This window comes from Elgaria multicarinata, chromosome 3 (assembly GCF_023053635.1).
Source record: "Elgaria multicarinata webbii isolate HBS135686 ecotype San Diego chromosome 3, rElgMul1.1.pri, whole genome shotgun sequence".
Classification (NCBI taxonomy): Eukaryota; Metazoa; Chordata; class Lepidosauria; order Squamata; family Anguidae; genus Elgaria; species Elgaria multicarinata.
Window position 1 is genome coordinate 168,615,154 of NC_086173.1, and position 21,032 is coordinate 168,636,185.

At 45.1% G+C, this 21,032-nt stretch overlaps 1 protein-coding gene and 1 pseudogene across 1 annotated transcript in view; one reads left to right on the forward strand and one right to left on the reverse strand.

Annotated features, from left to right (window-relative positions):
* LOC134396281 (zinc finger protein 420-like) overlaps positions 1-21,032 on the reverse strand; it is a 918,719-nt gene that overhangs the window by 720,952 nt on the left and 176,735 nt on the right. The window lies entirely within an intron of this gene.
* LOC134396985 (zinc finger protein 420-like) overlaps positions 1-21,032 on the forward strand; it is a 36,090-nt pseudogene that overhangs the window by 6,202 nt on the left and 8,856 nt on the right.

The window sequence follows — 21,032 nt, forward strand, 5'->3', positions numbered from 1 at the left end:
GCAGGAGGATCACATGGGATGACCAGGCCCTGAAGGCTAATGAATCCGGAGGGTTTCCTGTGCTTGCTGGGGGAGTTTTGTGCAGTGTCCTTTATGGGCTTGGGCTCTCGATATGATTGCTCCAAAATACACTTCCACAAATTGAAAAGCTTTGACACCTTCACATTTTTCTAAGGAGCTGAAGGCAATGAAACAATTGGTTTGACGCCAAAAATTCAAGGAGGAAAAAACTCTGAAGACCTGTCGAAATACTGATAAAAGCCCATTGATGAACTTATTCTGTGGCACTGATGGCTACCAACCAATCTTACTTTGCTGCCATAATTGCATCTGCATAATGTTGAAGACATTACAGATATTATCTTAATAGTCTCCATGGAGGAGAGGAGAGTAAGGCATATTCAGAAGACAGCTCTGGACAGCTTGCTTTCCATTTTAAGATATAACTGGACATTGAAAATAACCATTACGGTTGAAATCCCACTTTCCAGTTCCCAGTTAAATGATCAGCTAGGAAAAAATGGCAGATTTTAAGTGTATTTTATTTTTACAGTATTTGATGTTGTTCATTTATTCTCTGAGCTACTTTATATGAGATATTCCAAAAAAAATGAAAGCATTCTATAGCAGTCTAGTTCTCAATTCTGTTGATCATTGGGATATTTAATATGTTTGGAAGGATCTGCCTCACTAACGATTTTTTTATATATATCCTGTTAATCAAATCAGCAACTGTTTGTTTTGTTCCAAGATTTCAAGACGATTTCTGTGTTTATACTTGCAGGTGATCACAGAGAACTGAGCTCCGAACTGAGCTACTTTATGGGAGATATTCCAAAAAAATGAAAGTATTGTATTGCAGTCTAGTTCTCAGTTCTATTGATCATTGGGATATTTAATATGTTTGGAAGGATCTGCCTCTCTAATGATTTTTTAATATATATATACTGTGAATCAAATCAGCAACTGTTTGTTTTGTTCCAAGATTTCAAGACGATTTCTGTGTTTATACTTGCAGGTGATCACAGAGAGAACAAGAAAAATGGTCTACACCAGAGGAGGAAAACTGAAACTGAAGAGAAGAGGGAAAACAAATCCATTTCTTTTGAAGGATCAGACGTCTGTGAAACTCCAATCCTGGAAGCAACAAGAAAAAAGAACATTCACAATAGGAAGACACAGAGGAAAACCTCTCGGTACATAAAGGCTCAGAAGATTCATCTTAGCAAATATCAAAGATTTCAATACTTAGAGTGTGAAAAGCAATTCAGTTTCAACACACAATTTAAGTTGCATCAAAGAATTCACACTGGGGAGAAGACCAATAAATGCTTAGAGTGCGGAGAAAGCTTTGCTCAGAGCACAAGCCTTAAGCATCATCAAAGAATTCACACTGGGGAGAAGCCCTATAAACGTTCAGAGTGCAGGAATAGATTTGCTCACAGCGCAAGCCTTAAGCGGCATCAACGAAGTCACACTGGGGAGAAGCCCTATAAATGCTTTGAGTTTGGGAAGGCCTTTGCTTGGAGCACACAGCTTAAGGAGCATCAAGGAATTCACACTGGGGAGAAGCCCTATAAATACTTAGAATGTGGGAAGAGCTTTACTCACAGCACAAACCTTAAGCTGCATCAACGAATTCACACTGGGGAGAAGCCCTATAAATGCTTTGAGTGTGGGAAGAGCTTTGTTCTGAGCTCAAACTTTAATCGGCATCAAAGAATTCACACTGGGGAGAAACCCTATAAATGCTTAGAGTGCGGAGAAAGCTTTGCTCAGAGCACAAGCCTTAAGCATCATCAAAGAATTCACACTGGGGAGAAGCCCTATAAACGTTCAGAGTGCAGGAAGAGCTTTGCTCACAGCGCAAGCCTTAAGCGGCATCAACAAATTCACACTGGGGAGAAGCCCTATAAATGCTTTGAGTGTGGGAAGGCCTTTGCTTGGAGCACACACCTTAAGCAGCATCAAGGAATTCACGCTGGGGAGAAGCCCTATAAATGCTTTGAGTGTGGGAAGGCCTTTGCTTGGAGCACACACCTTAAGCAGCATCAAGGAATTCACACTGGGGAGAAGCCCTATAAATGCATTGAGTGTGGGAAGACCTTTGCTCGGAGCACACAGCTTAAGGAGCATCAAGGAATTCACACTGGGGAGAAGCCCTATAAATGCTTAGAATGTGGGAAGAGCTTTACTCACAGCACAAACCTTAAGCTGCATCAACGAATTCACACTGGGGAGAAGCCCTATAAATGCTTTGAGTGTGGGAAGACCTTTGTTCTGAGCTCAAACTTTAATCGGCATCAAAGAATTCACACTGGGGAGAAGCCCTATAAATGCTTAGAGTGTGGGAAGACATTTGCTCAGAGTGCACAACTTAAGCAGCATCAAGGAATTCACACTGGGGAGAAGCCCTATAAATGCATAGACTGTGGGAAGAGCTTTGCTCACAGCACAAGCCTTAAGGTGCATGAAAGAATTCACACTGGGGAGAAGCCCTATAAATGCTTTGAGTGCGGAGAGAGCTTTGCTCAGTTTATAAACCTTAAGCAGCATCAAAGAATTCACACTGGGGAGAAGCCCTATAAATGCTTAGAGTGTGGAAAGAGCTTTGCTCAGAGCACACACCTTAAGCAGCATCACAGAATTCACACTGGGGAGAAGCCCTATGAATGCTTAGTGTGTGGAAAGGGCTTTGCTCTGAGCAGCAACCTTAAGCAGCATCAAAGAATTCACACTGGGGAGAAGCCCTATAAATGCTTTGAGTGCGGGAAGAGCTTTGCTAACAGCACAAACCTTCAGCGGCATCAAAGAATTCACACTGGGGAGAAGCCCTATAAATGCTTAGAGTGTGGAGAGAGCTTTGCTCAGAGCACAAACCTTAAGCGGCATCAAAGAATTCACACAGAGGAGAAGCCCTATAAATGCTTAGTGTAACATTTATAGCATCATAAAATAGTAGAGTTGGAAGGGGCTATAAGGCCATCGAGTCCAACCCCCTGCTCAATGCAGGAATCCACCCTAAAGCATCCCTGACAGATGGTTGTCCAGCTGCCTCTTGAATGACTAGTGTGGGACAGCCCACAACCTTCCAAGGTAACTGGTTTCATTGTTGTACTGCTCTAACAGGAAGTTTTTCCTGATGTCCAGGCGGAATCTGCCTTCCTGTAACTTAAGCCCATTATTTTGTGTCCTGCATCCTGGAATGATCGAGAAGAAATCCTGGCCCTCCTCCGTGTGACCACCTTTCAAGTCATTGAGGAGTGCTATCATATCTCCCCTTGATCTTCTCCAGGCTAAACACGCCCAGTTCTTTCAGTCTCTCCTAATAGGGCTTTGTTTCCAGACCACTGATTATCCTCTGAACATTAGGGTGACCATATTTTGGAAACCAAAAAGGGGGACAATATGGTTGGCCCCCAAAGGGGCGTGACCACCCAAACATAGCCTTGGTCACTGCCACGACACAGGCTCTGAACACCAGGCCTGGCTGCGGCTACTCCCTGCTCAAGCCAAGCATGACTGCTTGATATGCAGGGACAAACACCACCTTTCTCCAAATTATGTGGAGGAGTTCAGTAATAAATTAAAACACTTTGTTTTATGTGCTGAGGTGAATTATTGTCAGAGTGAGTGCTAAATGTATAAACTTCAGATGATAAATGCCAAACAGACATGTGGGATTTTTGTGGTAGTTAAAACAAAATAATTAAAATTTATTTTGAAAGTTCACAAGCTTTGTTTCAAATAAAACATTTAAAAACCTTTTTGAAACCTTTCATCCAATCCTTTCACCCATTCACAGATGCGCTTTCCTTTCTCTCACACAATCACTCTTGAGCTTTCTTTATTATCAGTATTGTTTAATATACATCAACTGTGCACACCACACTCCAAAGACACCACTCTCTACCCTGAACCTCAAATTCTCCAGACCCAAGTACGCTAAGCACAGAGGGCCCTAAGGGCTCTAAGAGTACCTAAAAAGTCTCCATCAATCCCCTCAGTCCTTCCCTTATATATCACTCCTCCCCCCTCCCCAGACATTCTAACTCCGCCCATTCAGGCCAACATTCTAAAAACCAGACTTACAAACTGCAGACATACATTTGGGAACTGGCTTGTGGGGTGTAACGCCACAGTCACATGTCTGATTTTACAGCACACATTTAAAACAAATCTGTTCTACATAACATCTTAATCTTAAAATCATTGAACTAAAGAACAAGTGAGAGATTCAATGTATCTGAAATTAACTTCACTCACTCCTACTTTTGTAGGTTTTGCTCTACTTTGAAGCTTTTGCTATACTCTCTGTGTTACATTCTCCCCTTCCCTCAAATACCTTTTCTGACTGTATCTTCACTCATTGCAAGCTGCTGTTGTTGTTAACAGGGTTTGCTACTGGCTGGCCGGATGGCTGGTTTTTTAAAGGTTCAATTTTTAAAAAATGCTTGTGTATAATTGTCACAAGTTTCTCTACTCTAACATTAGGGTGGGTGTTGTGGCAGTGAACACTACTTTGCCCATTCACACTTCTCACTTATATACATCAGCTTCTCAAGGCTTATGTGTTGGCACCACTTCACACATCCAGACTTAGAGCTCCTGTCTACTTCCTGCACAAACATGCAACTCTGAGACCCTCTTCCTAATGCCCTGCATTTCATGCCAACACCATGGGGCTAAGTTACAATAGATGTCTCTGGGTTGCCTGTGCAGCTTCTGTTGTCTCTCACTCTAAGTCATTGCAGACAAACCAAAGCCTCCAGCCTCGAACAATCTCTCTCTCTCTCCCCCCTCAAAGTCTCCCAGTCGTCCAGCTAGGCTGCACACTTGTGGCTTGGGATATTGCTTATTGTAGGTTATTGCTTGGTCATGTCTTGTGACTCTTACCTCATCATCATTATTATTATATCCTGCCTTTTGCCCAATACTTTAAAAACCTCTAACCAGCTGCCTCCACCTCCTCTCCTCCTGCACAACTTTGATGCACTCTTGAAACACTGTGTGGCAAGCCAGCCTCAGGGCCAAGCTACAGGTGCATCTGGGTTGTCTTCAGCCTCTCTCTGCCTTATGCCAGCCAGCCAACATCTCCACCCTCAAATAATCCCCCACCCACTTCTCTTTGCCAAAGTCTCCCAACGGTCCAGCCAGGCTGTGCACTTGTACCCTGTAGCTGGCGGTAGGGCAACAGTTTATGGCTTGGTTGTATCCGGTAACTCTTGTTTTTTAAAAAGAAAAACTCCACCGCCAGCAGGGCCGGTGCCAGACTATTTGGCACCCTAGGCGAGGTGAGCTATTTTCACCCCCTCCACCCCGAAAAATTGCCAACTTTGTTTTTTAAGAAGAGATGTTTTTTAAGAAGAAAAGAAAATGTGTTCATTTTCATCCACAATGGCCTCTTTGCAAGCACATAAAAGGCTGGATATAAATGTAACATCAATAAACCAGACAAAACAGTAAAAAACAACCAAGAAAAACACACCTACTTCATTGAAATTGCAATACCTAATGACAAAAATGTTACAGAAAAGGAAAAGGAAAAGAGAGAAAAATATACACCACTGGCTATGGAAGGTAAAGAACTATGGCAACAGGAAGAACTAACAATTATTCGTTAGTTGCATCAGTCAACAGCATGACATCATTGGGGTTTTTTACAGAAAACCTTCAGAAATTAGGCCTAACAAAATATATGCACGCCAACATCTAGAAAGCAGTCATACTTAAAACAATGGACTTACTTTCAAATCAATGTGCACAAAATAGTACTGACAAATCACCTCACATTTAGCAAACAATTGGCTATATTACGTCTTAATGTAATTCTGCATGCATGTCAATATTTACTCTTACATACGTTAGTGCTCAGTATGAAAAAGTCATTAAAAAAGGAAGAAAAAACCCCATCAGTCAGACACATCACACATGAACTGCAACCCCACGTGTAACCAAGTTTGTCAGTTTTACTACAATCCCACAGACACACACACTATTTGGGAGTACACTCAATAGGACTTTCTTCAGAATAGACGTTTATAAGAGCATACTCTAAAAAACCCTATGAAACCTTAAAAGGCTAACAAATGTAAGGCTAAATTTATGCCACAATGTGTTAGTATCTAAAAGCTGACACAAGGGCTCTTTGTTGTGCCAAAGGAGGGTATTCGTACAAAGCATAGTGTGGCACCTTAGAATCCATAGAATTTCTTTAAAGTATTTTTAACCACCTCCTTAGACAAAAAGGCTCCTAGAACAGCAGTAGAACGAGACAGATCCTGCCTACAGACTTAACAATCCAAAATGCCACAACACACAAGGAGATGAAGAGGGAAGAGAAATGTTTAAAACTGAATTTATTACAGTGTGAGTTTTTGTGAGCACCATGAAAACTTCAGCCACAATAAACATCAGACTTTACTGTGATTACTGTAACAAACTGAGTGCTCTGCTTGTGTCCTTTTCTGTAACTTGGTGCAATTAACAATGCAATTACTTGCTGTTTAGCCATACCATAAAATACCAAGTTACACACAAAAAAGGACATAGCAGAGGATTAACAACTAAAGACCCTTTAAAGGACGCCCATCTCCTCTGCCTTCATTAGCCTAAATTGATTTTTACCATTCAGGATTTATTTATTTATTTATTTCATTTATATACTGCCCCTGGGCGGTTCACAAAAGCCAAAAACAGTAAACATCAAAAGTATATATAAAAAAATTAAAACATCAGAGACATAAAAACAACACTATACAGCTAATAGGATTGGCTGAAACATCACAGAGCCCCTCTCTGCAGCAAGTTCAGGCACTGCCAGAAAGGAACTGGCAAAGTGAGGGGGCCCAATGGCTACTATTAGCATACTGGCAGTCCCAGAGCAAAGCTAACGAGGAAGAAACCAAGAAAATAGCTTACTTTCATGAACGAGGACGGCTAGTTCGCCTCGTGTTCCTCAGCTATTGCAGCTGTGGGAGGGGCGGGCAGCATCCGGGCACGTTCCAGAAGCCTGAAGGAACGTGTGTCGAGTGGAGCTGACCCTCCCTCCCCCCCCCCCCCCGGTCCCTGCTTTGCTTGGCTGGGCAGGCGCAGGGGCGGATCTCTCGCCCGCCCAGTCGTTTCTCTCTAGAGCTGCTAGAGCGGCTCTGGGAGCAGGGGCGGATGGCGGCTTCCAGGCGCATTTCAGAAGCCCAATATGGAGCGCCGCTGCTCCCCCAGCATCCCCAATTGAATCCTTGGGCCAGGCAGCCGTCCTCAGTCACAGCCAACACGCAGGTGAGTGCTGCGCGCGCAGCGCCCAGCCGCCGCCGGTGCCCCCCAGAGCTTGGCGCTCTAGGCGGTGGCCTTAGTCGCCTCTATGGACACACTGCCCCTGACCACCAGCCACCTCTGCCTGCGCCAAAACTGGAATCTGAGACACTCTTAAAAAGGCTCTGTGTGGCATAGCAGCCTCTCAGGGCTCAGCTACAGCCATCTCTGAGTTGTGTCTTCAGTCTAACTCTGTCCCTAAGAGATACGCCAGCCAGCCAAAGCCACAAATCTATCTATTTTTCTCTGGTGTGCACTTCAAATGTTCTGCATTGCATCCCAGCAGGGCAGTCAGAGCCTAGCTCACAAGTGTACAAAGTGAAGTGGAAGGGAAGTGGTAGCGAAGCAAAGCAGTGATATGCCAGGTTCCAACATTCGTAGCAACAGGGCATCCGCAAAGAAGAGAGCCTCTCTCTTGACTGGCATCTTACTCTTGGTCATGAGAGTTTTTCTCTAAAGTTGTCCCTTCATCGCCCAAGATGTGGACATTTGAGAAAAAGGCCTCTGGCCCATTCTGTTTTGCCCTGTGGGCTGCTTTGACTGACCTCTCCTTTCCCCCATTGTGATTTGTGCATGCCTTGCCTCTGCTGAGCTCTAGGTGCCGGACTGCACAACAAACCTGCAACAGGAAAGGTGCCCTGCTTGCCCAGAACTTCTTACCTAAAGACTGGAGATCCTCTTAATGCCAAGGGCTGAAACTGCTCAATGTGCAACACCCCAAAGAGGAGGTTTGACAACCTGAGTTTGAAGGATATGTCTCCAGCAGTTTTAAAGCACAATAATTTTAAAACTTTGAACTTTTAAAAAATCCTTTAAAAAAATGGATGAACAGATCTGATTCAAACTTGGCATGGCGAATTCTCTTTTTGAGCTATCATGGTGCCAACTTTCAGCCCTTTATTTTTAAAAATGTCATTTTAAAAAAATAATTTTAAAACATCAAACTTTAAAAAAAAATCCTAAAACTCAATGGATGAACAGAACTGTTTCAAACTTGGCATAGCTAAAGTCCTTGTTAAGAGCAATCATGCTGCCAAGTTTCATCTCTTTATCTTTAAAAATAACATTTTTTTTAAATAATATTTTTAAATCCTCAAATTTTAAAAAATTCCTAAAACTCAATGGATTAACGGATCTTTTTCAAATTTGGTATGGCTAAAGCTCTACCTAAAACCTATCATGGTGCAAAATTTCATCTCTTTATCTTTAAAAATGACGGTTTTAACAATAATAATTTTAAAACCTCAACTTTTAAAAAAAATCCTAAAAAAACCAATGGATGAACAGATATGTTTCAAATTTGGTGTGGCTAAAGCACTACCTTAAACCTATCATGGTGCAAAGTTTCATCTCTTTATCTTTAAAAATGACTGTTTTTACAATAATAATTTTAAAACCTCAATTTTAAAAAAATTCCAAAAAAAATCTATGGATTAACGGATCTATCTCAAATTTGATTTGACTAAAGCCCTTCATAAGAGCTACCATTGTGCCAAGTTTCATGTGTTTATCTTTTAAATGACTGAATTATAAACAATTTTTTAAATTCCCATTACAGCTGCTGTTTGGCTGGGGAAGGTTGGGAAAAAATCCGAATTTTCCCTCCCCCTCCCGGATTTGTCATCAAAACCCTGGACAAATCTGGTCATATGGTCACCCTACTAAATACCACATGTCAGCTTGGCATCATTTACCTGCCCCACAGTTATCAAACACCCACACCAGATTATACCCACAGTATTTTCAGAGAGATTCAAAATTAAAACTGTTTCCTTCATAGCTAGGGGAACGTTTTTATTTAACCCTCCCTCAGGGATGACCATATAGCAGGGCTATATGGTTAAAGCAGGGCTCCTCCTGCTTTAACCTGCAGTTAAAGCCTCAGGCTCTATCTTTAACTGTTGCATAGAAAAGGGAAATTCAGCAGGTGTGATTTGTGGTGAAATTCCCTCTTCATCACAACAGTTAAAGCTGCAGGAGCTATGCTAGAGTGACCAGATTTAAAAGAGGGCAGGGCACCTGCAGCTTTAACTGTTGTGATGAAGAGGGGATTTCACCAGGTTCTCCATATCTACAAATGACACTTGCTGAAATTCCCTTTTCTATACAACTGTTAAAGATACAGGAGTCCTGTACTCCTTTTCATATGGTCACCCTAGTTTATGCGGCGGGCCTAGTATAGGTGTAACATCACACAAGGCCCTGCATGGCGATGAGGATGAGGATGATTATGAAGCTTCTGGTGGTTCCACATGGACTTAAGTCTCAATTGGAGTCCAGTTGCAGAAGACCCTTCAACGTGGTGGCCCCCTGGAGGTCAAGGAAGCGCCAACATTGTGTTGTTTTCAGCGCCCCCTGAAAACACCTTAATTCCAGGAAGCCTTTCTTGACAGACCAGCCGCTTCTTTTATCGGTACTCTGATTTTTAAAAATAACAATTTTTAATATGGAGCTTCATTTCTTTTGCCTTTTTGTCATTTTATCTTTTATTCTTCACCGCTCTGTAAACTGTTCTGATGTGGAGTGGTATATAAATGCTGTAAATAACATTGGGCCCATTCAGAAGATGCTTTAATCCATGGCTTTAACCAGGGTGGTTAAGCCAGAAAGCCGGGCTGTGTTCAGAAGACACCTTAAACCATGGCTTTAACCACAGTGAATAAGGCTTTTTGCTTTATTCACCATGGTTAAAGCCATGGTTTACAGTGTCTTCTGAACACAGCCCAGCTTTCTGGTTTAAGCACCATGGTTAAAGCCATGATTTACGGTGTCTTCTGAATGGGGCCATTATCTCACTCGTGGCCGTTTTTCTAGACAGACATGATGGGCTTTGCCTGATTCAGGAAATTCCTGACTGTTGAACATGTTTTAAGTATGACCGCTTTCCAGAAGTTGGTGTGGATAAATTTTGGTAGGCCCAGTTTCTGAAATTTTTCATTCTTCTTCTTCTTCTTCTTCTTCTTCTTCTTCTTCTTCTTCTTCTTCTTCTTCTTCAACAAGATGATCCCTGCTTGCAGGCTTCCAATCTAATAGACATGATATGGGGTAGGAGAAGGGTGTTCTCCTTGGGAGCAAAAAAAAAAAAAGCTGATCTACCTAATGATTTTGACTTTAGCTTTCTGATAGGGCTGTGCACCCACCCCTGATCCACTTTGCAGGCTGATCTGGAGCCCCTGAAGCAGCCCCATCTGCCTCGGGGCTGCCTCGGGGGTTCCTGATTTGCCTTGGTGCCGAAGCCGAGGTGAAATTCGGACCCTCCGAGACGACTCAGAGTTTTCTGGGTGCCGGGTGTGCAACCAGCACCCAGAAAATTCTCCCCACTTACTTGGAGCCTCCGCCACCCGCCGCCAGGGACAGCAGAGGCACCAGGTAAGCCCCCCCTGCCCCACCTACCTGCATCCGCCACTGCTAGACAGAAGCCCACAGTGGCAGCAGCAGATACAGGAAAGGGGGGATGGGGCTTACTTGCTGCCTCCGTCGCCACCGCCATCTTTCTTCTGGCGTTTTCTGGTGCCACTGGAAATTAAAGGGAGTAAGCTGTGTGGTAACTTAAAATCACACAGCCTACTCCCTTTCATTTCTGGCAGTGGCACCAGAAGCCACCAGAAGAAAGATGGCGGTGGCGACGGAGACAGCAGGTAAGGAGACAGGCAGGGAGGGGTGGGGGACGGAGGTGGTTCCGAAAACTGAGATGGCCCAAAGCTTCAGAGCCAATTGGCTTCAGCATCAGGCCACCTCGGCCTTCACCCTAACTGCCTCGGATCCGGTTCGGAAGGGTCCAAACCACCCCGATTCAGATTTAAGGTTCGGGTCTGAGGAGGTGCACAGCCCTACTTCCAAGAACACTGAAAGTAAAAGAGGGGACTATGGAATGGATATTCGCAACTCCCTTTTGAATGTTTTTAAAAACAGAAACAAAAAAATGGGCCATCATGAGTGCAGAAGATGGGCACCCTGGTCTGGAGTCATAGGAGATTCAATCTCAAAGCATGTAGCAATCAATTCAACCTATGTCCCTTTGAAAAGTCAAGGCTGGTGCCTCTGATGTCAGTGGGGCTGGGAACCCGCTCTTGGTTTCCGTCAGAACCAGACAGAACTCTAAAGGAGCACTCTGACAAGTTGAATCCTGTCCTTCAAATTACCTATAATTTTCCTTGTAAATTAAAAGGCAGAATGTTTAAATGGACCACCCTCCATCAACCGTTAAATTTAAATTTGTTGTGTGAGGCTGTATTTTGGCTCCGCTATTATTTAACCTTTATATTAATGATGTTGTTTATTCGTTCAGTCGCTTCCGACTCTTTGTGACTTCATGGACCAGCCCACGCCAGAGCTTTCTGTCGGCTGTCGCCACCCCCAGCTTCCCCAAGGTCAAGTCTGTCACCTCCAGAATATCATCCCTCCATCTTGCCCTTGGTCGGCCCCTCTTCCTTTTGCCTTCCACTTTCCCTAGCATCAGCCTCTTCTCCAGGGTGTCCTGTCTTCTCATTATGTGGCCAAAGTACTTCAGTTTTGCCTTTAATGCCATTCCCTCAAGTGAGCAGTCTGGCTTTATTTCCTGGAGTATGGACTGGTTTGATCTTCTTGCAGTCCAAGGCACTCTCAGAATTTTCCTCCAACAACACAGTTCAAAAGCCTCTATCTTCCTTCGCTCAGCTTTCCTTATGGTCCAGCTCTCGCAGCCACAGGTTACTAAGGGGAATACCATTGCTTTAACTATGCGGACCTTTGTTGTCAGTGTGGTGTCTCTGCTCTTAACTATTTTATCAAGATTTGTCATTGCTCTCCTCCCAAGAAGCAAAACTGAAGTACTTTGGCCACATAATGAGAAGAAAGGATACCCTGGAGAAGAGGCTGATGCTAGGGAAAGTGGAAGGCAAAAGGAAGAGGGCCTGACCAAGGGCAAGATGGATGGATGATATTCTGGATGTGACAGACTTGACCTTGGGGGAGCTAGGGGTGGTGACAGCCGACAGAAAGCTCTGGCGTGGGCTGGTCCATGAAGTCACGAAGAGTCGGAAACGACTGAACGAATAAACAACAACAACACCTTGCAGGATCTTGAGCATTTCCTTGCTGGCATGTGAAATAAGTGCCACTGTCCGATAGTTTGAACATTCATCAGTGTTTTCCTTTTTTGGTATGGGGATATAAGTTGATTTTTTCCAGTCTGATGGCCATTCTTGTGTTTTCCAAATTTGCTGGCATATGGCATGCATCACCTTGACAGCATCATCTTGCAATATTTTAAACTGTTCAGCTGGGATACCGTCGTCTCCTGCTGCCTTGTTATTAGCAATGCTTCTTAAGGCCCATTCAAACTCACTCTTCAGGATGTCTGGCTCTAACTCACTGACCACACCGTCTGAGCTATCCCCAATATTATTATCCTTCCTATACAGATCTTACATATATTCTTGCCACCTTTTCTTGATCTCTTCTGTTTCTGTTAGGTCCTTGCCATCTTGTTTTTGATCATACCCATTTTTGCCTGGAATTTACCTCCGATGTTTCTAATTTTCTGGAAGAGGTCTCTTGTCCTTCCTATTCTATTGTCTTCTTCCACTTCTGCGCATTGCTGATGTGAAGTGGCCCATTCCAGTCCTTCAGTTCACTGACACCCAATATATCTATATTTAATCTTGACATCTCACCAATAACTACATCCAATTTGCCCTCGCTCATAGATCTTATATTCCATGTAACTATGGTGTGTTGATCTTTAGAACATGGTAAAGCCTTGCAGGGTTCAGGCCCAGACTAGCAGGCACTCCCAGGTGGACTCATATGGAACAGCTGGGAGCTGCCAGGAAAGGCCTATATTCAAGGTGTTGGTAATGACGTTTAAAGCCCTAAATGGCTTGGGACCTCTATACTTGAGAGAGCTCCTCTCCTTATATATACCTGCCCGAGACCTTAGGTCTGTTGGAGGAGCCCTTCTCCCCATCCCACCAATGCAACATATACACTATGTTGGGACAAGGGAGAGGGCTTTCTCTGTGGTGGCACCCCGACTGTGGAATGCCCTCCCCTTGGAGGCCTGATTGGCACCAACATTGATTGCATTTCGACGCCAAGTAAAAACATGGCTTTTTAACAAAGCCTATGATGGTTAAACTCACTGGCACGTTGTTTTAACTGTTTTAACAGCTTTTACTGTTTTTAAATTATAGATTGTTTTAACTTGGATCATGGTTTAATTTGTTTTTAACTGTGCATATTTATTGTTTTATACTGTATGTTTTTATTTTTACGCCACTCTGAGATCTTAATGATATGGAAGGAAAGGTAAGGAACCTCTCGTGCAAGCACTGAGTCATTACTGACTCTTGGAGGGATGCCAGTTTTCGCTGACAGGCCTTATAGTGGGGTGGTTTGCCGTTGCCTTCCCCGGCCTTTATTACCTTTCCCCCAGCTAACTGGGTACTCATTTTACCGACCTCGGGAGGATGGAAGGCTGAGCCGACCCAAGCCGGCTGCCTGAGAACCAGCTTCCGCTGGGATCGAACTCAGGCCGTGGGGAGAGTTTCAGCTGCAGAAACTGCTGCTTTACCGCTCTGCGCCACACGAATGTTTTAAATAAATTTAAATAAATATATAAGAGCTGCATTTCACCTCCAGCCTTCGCCACAGCAACACGGTCTCTCATGCTAGGTGCAGCCGGTTCCTGACCAATTGCTACCGCAGAACTTGCTTCACCTCACTGGACCTCTTGCCCGTCTTGACCACGCCTCTGGTCCCTTGGTTACCTGGTATGTGCCTGAACCTTGCTTTGCCTCTGACCATCGACACTTGCCTCTGGCCCTTGTTTGGACTCTGCCTCTTGCCTCGATCCCTGCCTGGACCTTGCCTGCTTGTGGACTGGACTTCTCTTCTGCCTCTGGTCTCTGCTTGGATTCTGAACCGGTGTCTGACCTTGTGCCTGTTTCCTGGATCTGCCTCCTGCTTCTGGCACCCTGTTGGACTCTGCCACCCAAGACCCGTGCCTCACTCCCAGCTTGCTCCACCAGTATTCCAAACACCCAAGCCGATCCCATCTCTGTCTGTCTTGGCCCTGGCGTTCCTGCCTAAGGACCCTGCTGCCCACGCCCCGGATTGTGACACAAATTTAAAGTGCTGTTTTTCACCTTTCAGTCTCTAAAAGCTGCAGCAATTGAAACTGATCCCATAAAGTCGGGTTGATGGTTTCCTCAGACACCTCGACAGGAACTGCTCTAACAGCAGTGTCACATTTTCCATCGAGACAAGCAGTTTTGTCCTCAAGGTTATAATGGGTCCTCATAGGGTCCATTTATTGGAGAGAGCGTCAGCTACCACTGGACTCCCTGGAAAAGCTCCGCTGGACAGGCATTTGAGGACGCAATGGAGGCGTCATGGGTCTAAGCCCTCCTGCTGAGATGTGAGACAAGAAAGAGGCCTGCAGTGCAATCACAAAACTTTATTTAGTAAATAGACACCTCTTGACACCTGAAAGGAGGGTGAATGCTAGGAGCTATCTTCTAAGCTTAATGAGCTTAACAAAGGAAGGCAGTTGCTTATCAACTAAATGGACAATTTCATCCCATACCTGACAGGCTTTTACCAGACCCCCTCCTTCAGGAGGAGCTGATGTCACGTCTAACCCTACTGCCCCTGTTTTGTGAGAAGGTGTTTCAGGTAATCAATCAGAATCAGATTCGGAAATAGAGGAGGTGGTGCCAGACACCAGCCAGCCTGTACCAGTGGGGGAGGAAGCTCTCATGGGCGATTTACCAACCCTCTCCAGAGCTTTTCTCCTCATGGCCAAGTCCTACACATTCAGTGGGAAGTGAGCTTTCTTCCGGAGGAGAGTGCCCCGACAAGCTAGCTGATGCTAAGGTCTGCTGGAAGCTAAAATGCACAGAGCGGAAGGAAGGTGTGAGAAAGTCGGTCCGATGAGGATTGCGCCAGAACCTGCCTCCACACCAGGCTGGAGATGGGTAAAGTGGAAACAGTAGGCCAGGTTCTGCTGCATTGTTCCTTTTATTAAGATTTGCGCCAAACATTTACAACCTCTATCTTGCAGCGAACTCCCGGTAGATCAGAGGAATATTACATAAAACATCTTTTATCAGATCAGAATCCTCAGGTTACTCTAATAGTGGCCAGTTTTTGTGCGGCTGCCATAAGCCGACGGAAATTGATGTTGAAGAATTTTATTGTACCTTTGACTTAGGCTGAGACTGCCATGTTTTTTGTATTTTATGTATGTATTTTATTGTTTGTTGGTTTTTTTAAATATTATTGTGATGATGTTTTCTGCTGTGCTGGTCTATGACCGAAATAAACAAACAACAAAATAATAATAATAATAATAATAATAATAATAATAATAATAATATGTTTCTTACCCACCTCTCCACTTGGATTGAGGTGGGGAACAACAGTGAATAGACAACACATTAAAAACTGATTAAAAACATAGCATACATGATTAAAACATCCTAAAAACATCCTAAAAACATGAAGTCACGAAGAGTCGGAAGCGACTGAATGAATAAACAACAACAAAAAACATTAAATTAAACATTTCATTTCATTTTTATACTGCCCAATAACCAAAGCTCTCTGGGAGGTTCAGAAAAATTAAAAACACAAGGTACAAAGATTTAAAAGTATGGATTTAAAATACAGATTTTAAACAGCAGAGCTAAAAGCTTAGGATGCCAAAATACTGGTGTGTGTGGGGGAGGTCTTCACCTAGCACTTAATTTTATTCCGGTTTTTATCATTGCTCCCGTTTCTTGCTACTTGTAAATATGTTTTACTAACTTATTTATTGATTTATTACATTTACATACTGCCCCATAGCAGGGTTGTACTAAGGGGTTGTGGTTTTTATACTTTAATATTATGTAAGCCACTTTGGAGTGACTCCGTTTTTGTAGAAGCCTAGTTGTGTGTTTTTTAAAAGATAATAAATGTATTGTTCCATACCCCCTCCAACCCCCACCTCTGAGATACCTTCCAACTCTAAAAATCTATGATTCTATGTGGAAAAGTGTGGTTAAAAAACCAACTTATAAAACCTTTAACAATAGTAAGGATACACACACACTGCCATAATACCATGACATTGGGGCCATGTTCAGAGGACACCTTAAACCACGGTGAATAAGGAAAAAAGCTTTATTCACCGTATTTAAAGTCATGGTTTAAGGTGTCTTCTGAACAGGGCCATTATAAATAGTTCTATGGGCATGTCTAGGGTGACCATATTTTGGAAACCAAAAAGGAGGACAACATAGTCGGCCCCCAAGGGGGCGTGTCCAGCACCAAGGGGGCGTGCCCGAACATAGCCTTGGTCACATGTCTGATTTTACAGCACACATTTAAAACAAATCTGTTCAACATAACGTCGTATCTGAAATATCATATCTGAAATAAACTTCACTTACTCCTACTTTTGTAGCTTTTGCTGTATACCAGCCGCCTCTGCCTGTACCAACACTGGACTGTGAGATGCTCTTGAAAGGCTGTGTGCCACGCCAGCCTCTCAGGGCTCAGCTACAGCCATCTCTGAGTTGAGTCTTCAGTCTAACTCTGTCTCTAAGATGTGCTGTTTTAAGAATATGGAAGAAATATAAACCAAGGTTCTGTCAGAAAATGCCACTTTGGGTATTGGCCCAGGGGGCTATTCATAGAAGGGAATTGACAAGTAGCTGCAGGAGCTATACTAGAGTGACCAGATTTAAAAGAGGGCAGGGCTTCTGCAGCTTTAACTGCTGTGATGAAGAGGGGATTTCACCAGGTTCTCCATATATACAAATGGAAAGAAGGAAAGGAACCTCTTGTGCAAGCACTGACTCTTGGAGGGTCGCCAGCTTTCGCTGACGTTTTCTTGGCAGGCCTTATAGCGGGGTGGTTTGCCATTGCCTTCCCCGGCCTTTATTACCTTTCCCCCAGCTAACTGGGTACTCATTTTACGACCTCGGGAGGATAGAAGTCTGAGTCGACCCGAGCCGGCTGCCTGAAACCAGCTTCCGCTGGGATCGAACTCAGGCCGTGGGGAGAATTTCAGCTGCAGAAACTGCTGCTTTACTGCAGAAATTCCCTTTTCTATGCAACTGTTAAAGATACAGGAGCCCTGCCCTCCTTTTCACAGGGTCACCCTACTTAAATTCTCTCTTTTCAGAGCATCTATTCATGTTTAGAGTTCTGAAGGGCACCAGGTTGGGGAACGCTGTTCTGCAGCAAGGGCAGGCAGAAGGACGGAGGGCTCCCATGCCGGAGGCTGCATTACGCACTCAAAGGGGAAACAGCTGTGGATCCGCCGAAGCCCCAAGGAGCAGATGGGGCTGCGATGCTGCAGGGGGGATAAAATACCCCTGTGGAAAAGCCCCCTTCCCAGGTCCGTGTCTTTGCTAGGAGCCTCTGCGGCTCTCTAGTGTTGCTTCCATCCAAGGGTTAAAGAGGCGGAGAGGGGGCTGGGTCCTAAAACCAAGGCTGGATGAGGCCCCTCCCTTCCGGCCCCACACTTCCTCCCCCCCATTGCAAAGGAGCCTGGGATTCTCCCTCTGCTCCTGCGAGCCTCGTCCTTCCGCTTCCTGCAGCCTCTTTTCCCCAGCAAAGGAGCAGGTGAGTGCAGATTGCAAGGGGGTCCCCGGGGGGAGGGGGTGCAGGTGTGGGGCCGGGGCTGGGTGGGGAGAGAGACAGAGCCCCCCTGGCCCCCCCAGGGGATTGACCCACTTGGGGCCCCTCCAGGAGACCCCCCCCACCTTGCACCTCCTTCTCTCCCCATAACTAGGGGATCGCGGAAGGGAAGGCTGGAGAAAGGGGGGTGTCTGGGAGGGACCCAAGAGGAAAGGTCCCGGGTGGGGAGGAGGAATGTCCCCCCGTGGGCAAAAGGCTGCCCTGGTGTCCTGTTTGCATTGTATTTTTGGTTTTGTTTCCCCTCCCTGATTTAAACCTAGTGAATAAGTAAAATTAACAAGTCACTTTGGTCACGAGGCCTTCGAAATAAAACCTGGGGCGCTTTTGTTTATTGAGAAGGGAGCCTGCTGTTCGTTTTAGTACGTCCCTCTTTGAGGTATTAAGTGAGCCCGATATTCACATCCTGAGAGTGGGGAGAAATCGCTGTGACTCTGGTGCAATTTTGGGGTTCAAGTGCTGGGAGCAGAGAGGGCATAGAAAAGGGAATTTCACCAGGTGATCCATGTATGCAAATGATAGCCGCTGAAATTGCCTTTTCAATACAACTGTTAAAGATAGTAGAGTTGGAAGGGGCCTACAAGGCCATCGAGTCCAACCCCCTGCTCAAAGCAGGAATCCACCCTAAAGCATCCCTGACTGGTGGTTGTCCAGCTGCCTCTTGAAGGCCTCTAGTGTGGGAGAGCCCACAACCTCCCTAGGTCACTGGTTCCATTGTCGTACTGGAATACAACTGTTAAAGATACAGGAGCCCTGTCCTTGATTTCATAGGGTCACCCTAAATCATTCATCTCTTAAGGCTTCCTTAGTGGCATATTTCATGTGTTTAACAAGCTGAAAAAGTATTGAGTGTTTTCTTGCTTAACTTTTAAAATAAACGTTCACACATTATTAAATTTTAATGGCATTAATTCAGCTCTGGTTACACACACTCTCTCTCCCGTTGGTGCAGAGTCAGAACTTCATTTTCAACCACAAATCTGGTTCCTTTGGGACGGAGGTCGCGGAGCCCCCTTTGAGACAGGTACTATCTCTTACGAACAAGGAGGGGGGTGTCTGTTCTTCTTAGGTTCACCCTGTCGAGGAATTCAAGCAAATAGGTATGTGGGCTTCCCCTGAGCCCACCCTGTGCGAATATAATTGCTTTGGGCCTGTTCTCTAGAAATCAAAGTATTTACGCTTCCGCAGTAACTGGAAAATGTATTGAGGTTGCGACCATGAGACGAAGTCTTGTGAAGGGTATTGAAACACTACTTTCACAAGATTGTGTGCCTACTAGGACTGTTAGAGGGTGTTGTGACTTCCTTTAGAAACAGCTAACTGTGAAATGAACAGATGGGCACAAGTTTCTCAGTAATCATTGATGTATTTTTTTCTGTCCTTGAAAAGATTGCACTCTGCACATGCATAAAATCCTTGCTCATAACTGGCTGAGCAGCTTACCTGTTACTGTTTTATGATTGGTGTATTCCATGGAGAGGTTCTGCCTTGTTTCTAAGGGGACTGACCCTATAAGGAGGTTAAGCCTTTCCTGAAAATAGCGGGCAGTTCCTTGGGTCCTCTGAGGGCTTCCACCTTGCAGTGCTAAGCGCTGTTTGTAATAAACTTTCTCGAAAGAGAGAACCGTGTCTTAGAGTCTTTGACCACCACTCAGCGATCCCACTTAGAGGAGTTCCTCGAAATATCAGCTCTGAAGTTTGGGCCTGTGGCCTACCTTGCCAGGCTGGTGTTTACAAGAATCAAATTATTGGTGAAGGCACATGGGCCTTGTTGCCGGGGGGGAGGGAGGCGGTTGTTCAGCCATCCTTCGGCAGAATGAACAGTCAAGCAGCCATCTGGCTCCGTTACCAGGTTTGGCCAAGGCAGCTGGTAGGCCAAGGCTGTTCCTCAGGGTTGTTAATCTGTGCAGCTGAAGGTGGGAACCTTCTCACGGGGAACCCTGGTGTGCCTCCTTCACACTCTCCATTTTAATTCCTCCAGCGCAGTCCCTGCCTCAAAGGAGAAATTGGCAGCCAAGGCAGGAGACTGTTTCGAGTCCTGGTGGGAGCAGAAGAGAGTGAAGATGGAAGAGCAAAGCTTTACAGGCCCTGAGGCAGGAAACATCCAGGAAGGGAGCAGTGCAGAGCCCTGGGAAGGAAGAGTGCAGCAGGACCAGCCTGGGAGCAACACCTGCTCAGACGTGGAGCTTCAGCCCTTCAGGGACTTCTGCTACCAGGAGGCCGAGGTGCCCCGAGAGGTTTGCAGCCGACTCCACCACCTTTGCCAGCAGTGGCTGAAGCCAGAAAGGAACACAAAAGCTGAGATGCTGGACCTGGTGGTCCTGGAGCAATTCCTGGCTGTCCTGCCGCCGGAGGTGGAGAGCTGGGTCAGAGAGTGTGGAGCAGAGACCAGTTCTCAGGCAGTGGCCCTGGCAGAAGGCTTCCTCCTGAGCCAGGCAGAGGACCAAGAGCAGGTGAGAACATTTCATCCTGATGACTAACAGGGACTGTGTTCTGGACAACCATCTGTCAGGGATGCTTTAGGGTGGATTCCTGCATTGAGCAGGGGGTTGGACTCGATGGCCTTGTAGGCCTCTTCCAACTCTGCTGTACTATGATTCTATGATTCTACTTCCCTCAACTCCTTTTTGCATGTCCTCTAAGGAACGGATGTCCCAATTTCCCATGGTCCAACCTCCAAGTATAGTTGTTCTTCATGTGTAGAGCAGGCCCTTGTTAAATTAACGTACATCGTTAAAATATGCAATTCCCTGCCAGAGGATGCAGGGTTGGCCATGAATTTTGACTGTTTAAAATGGGGGTTAGAACAAATTCTTGGAGGAGAAGGCTATGAATGGCTACTAGCCTAGATGCCTATATCCTACCTCCAGTATCCTAAGCAGTATGTCTATGTACACCAGTTGTTGGGGAACATGGGCTGGAGGGTGCTGTGACACTCATGTCTTGCTTGTGAGTTTGTAGTCAACAGCTGATCGACCACTGTGGGGAGAGAATCCTAGAGTAGATAGACCCTTGTTCTGATCCAGAATGGCTCTTCTCATGTTCTTGTGATCA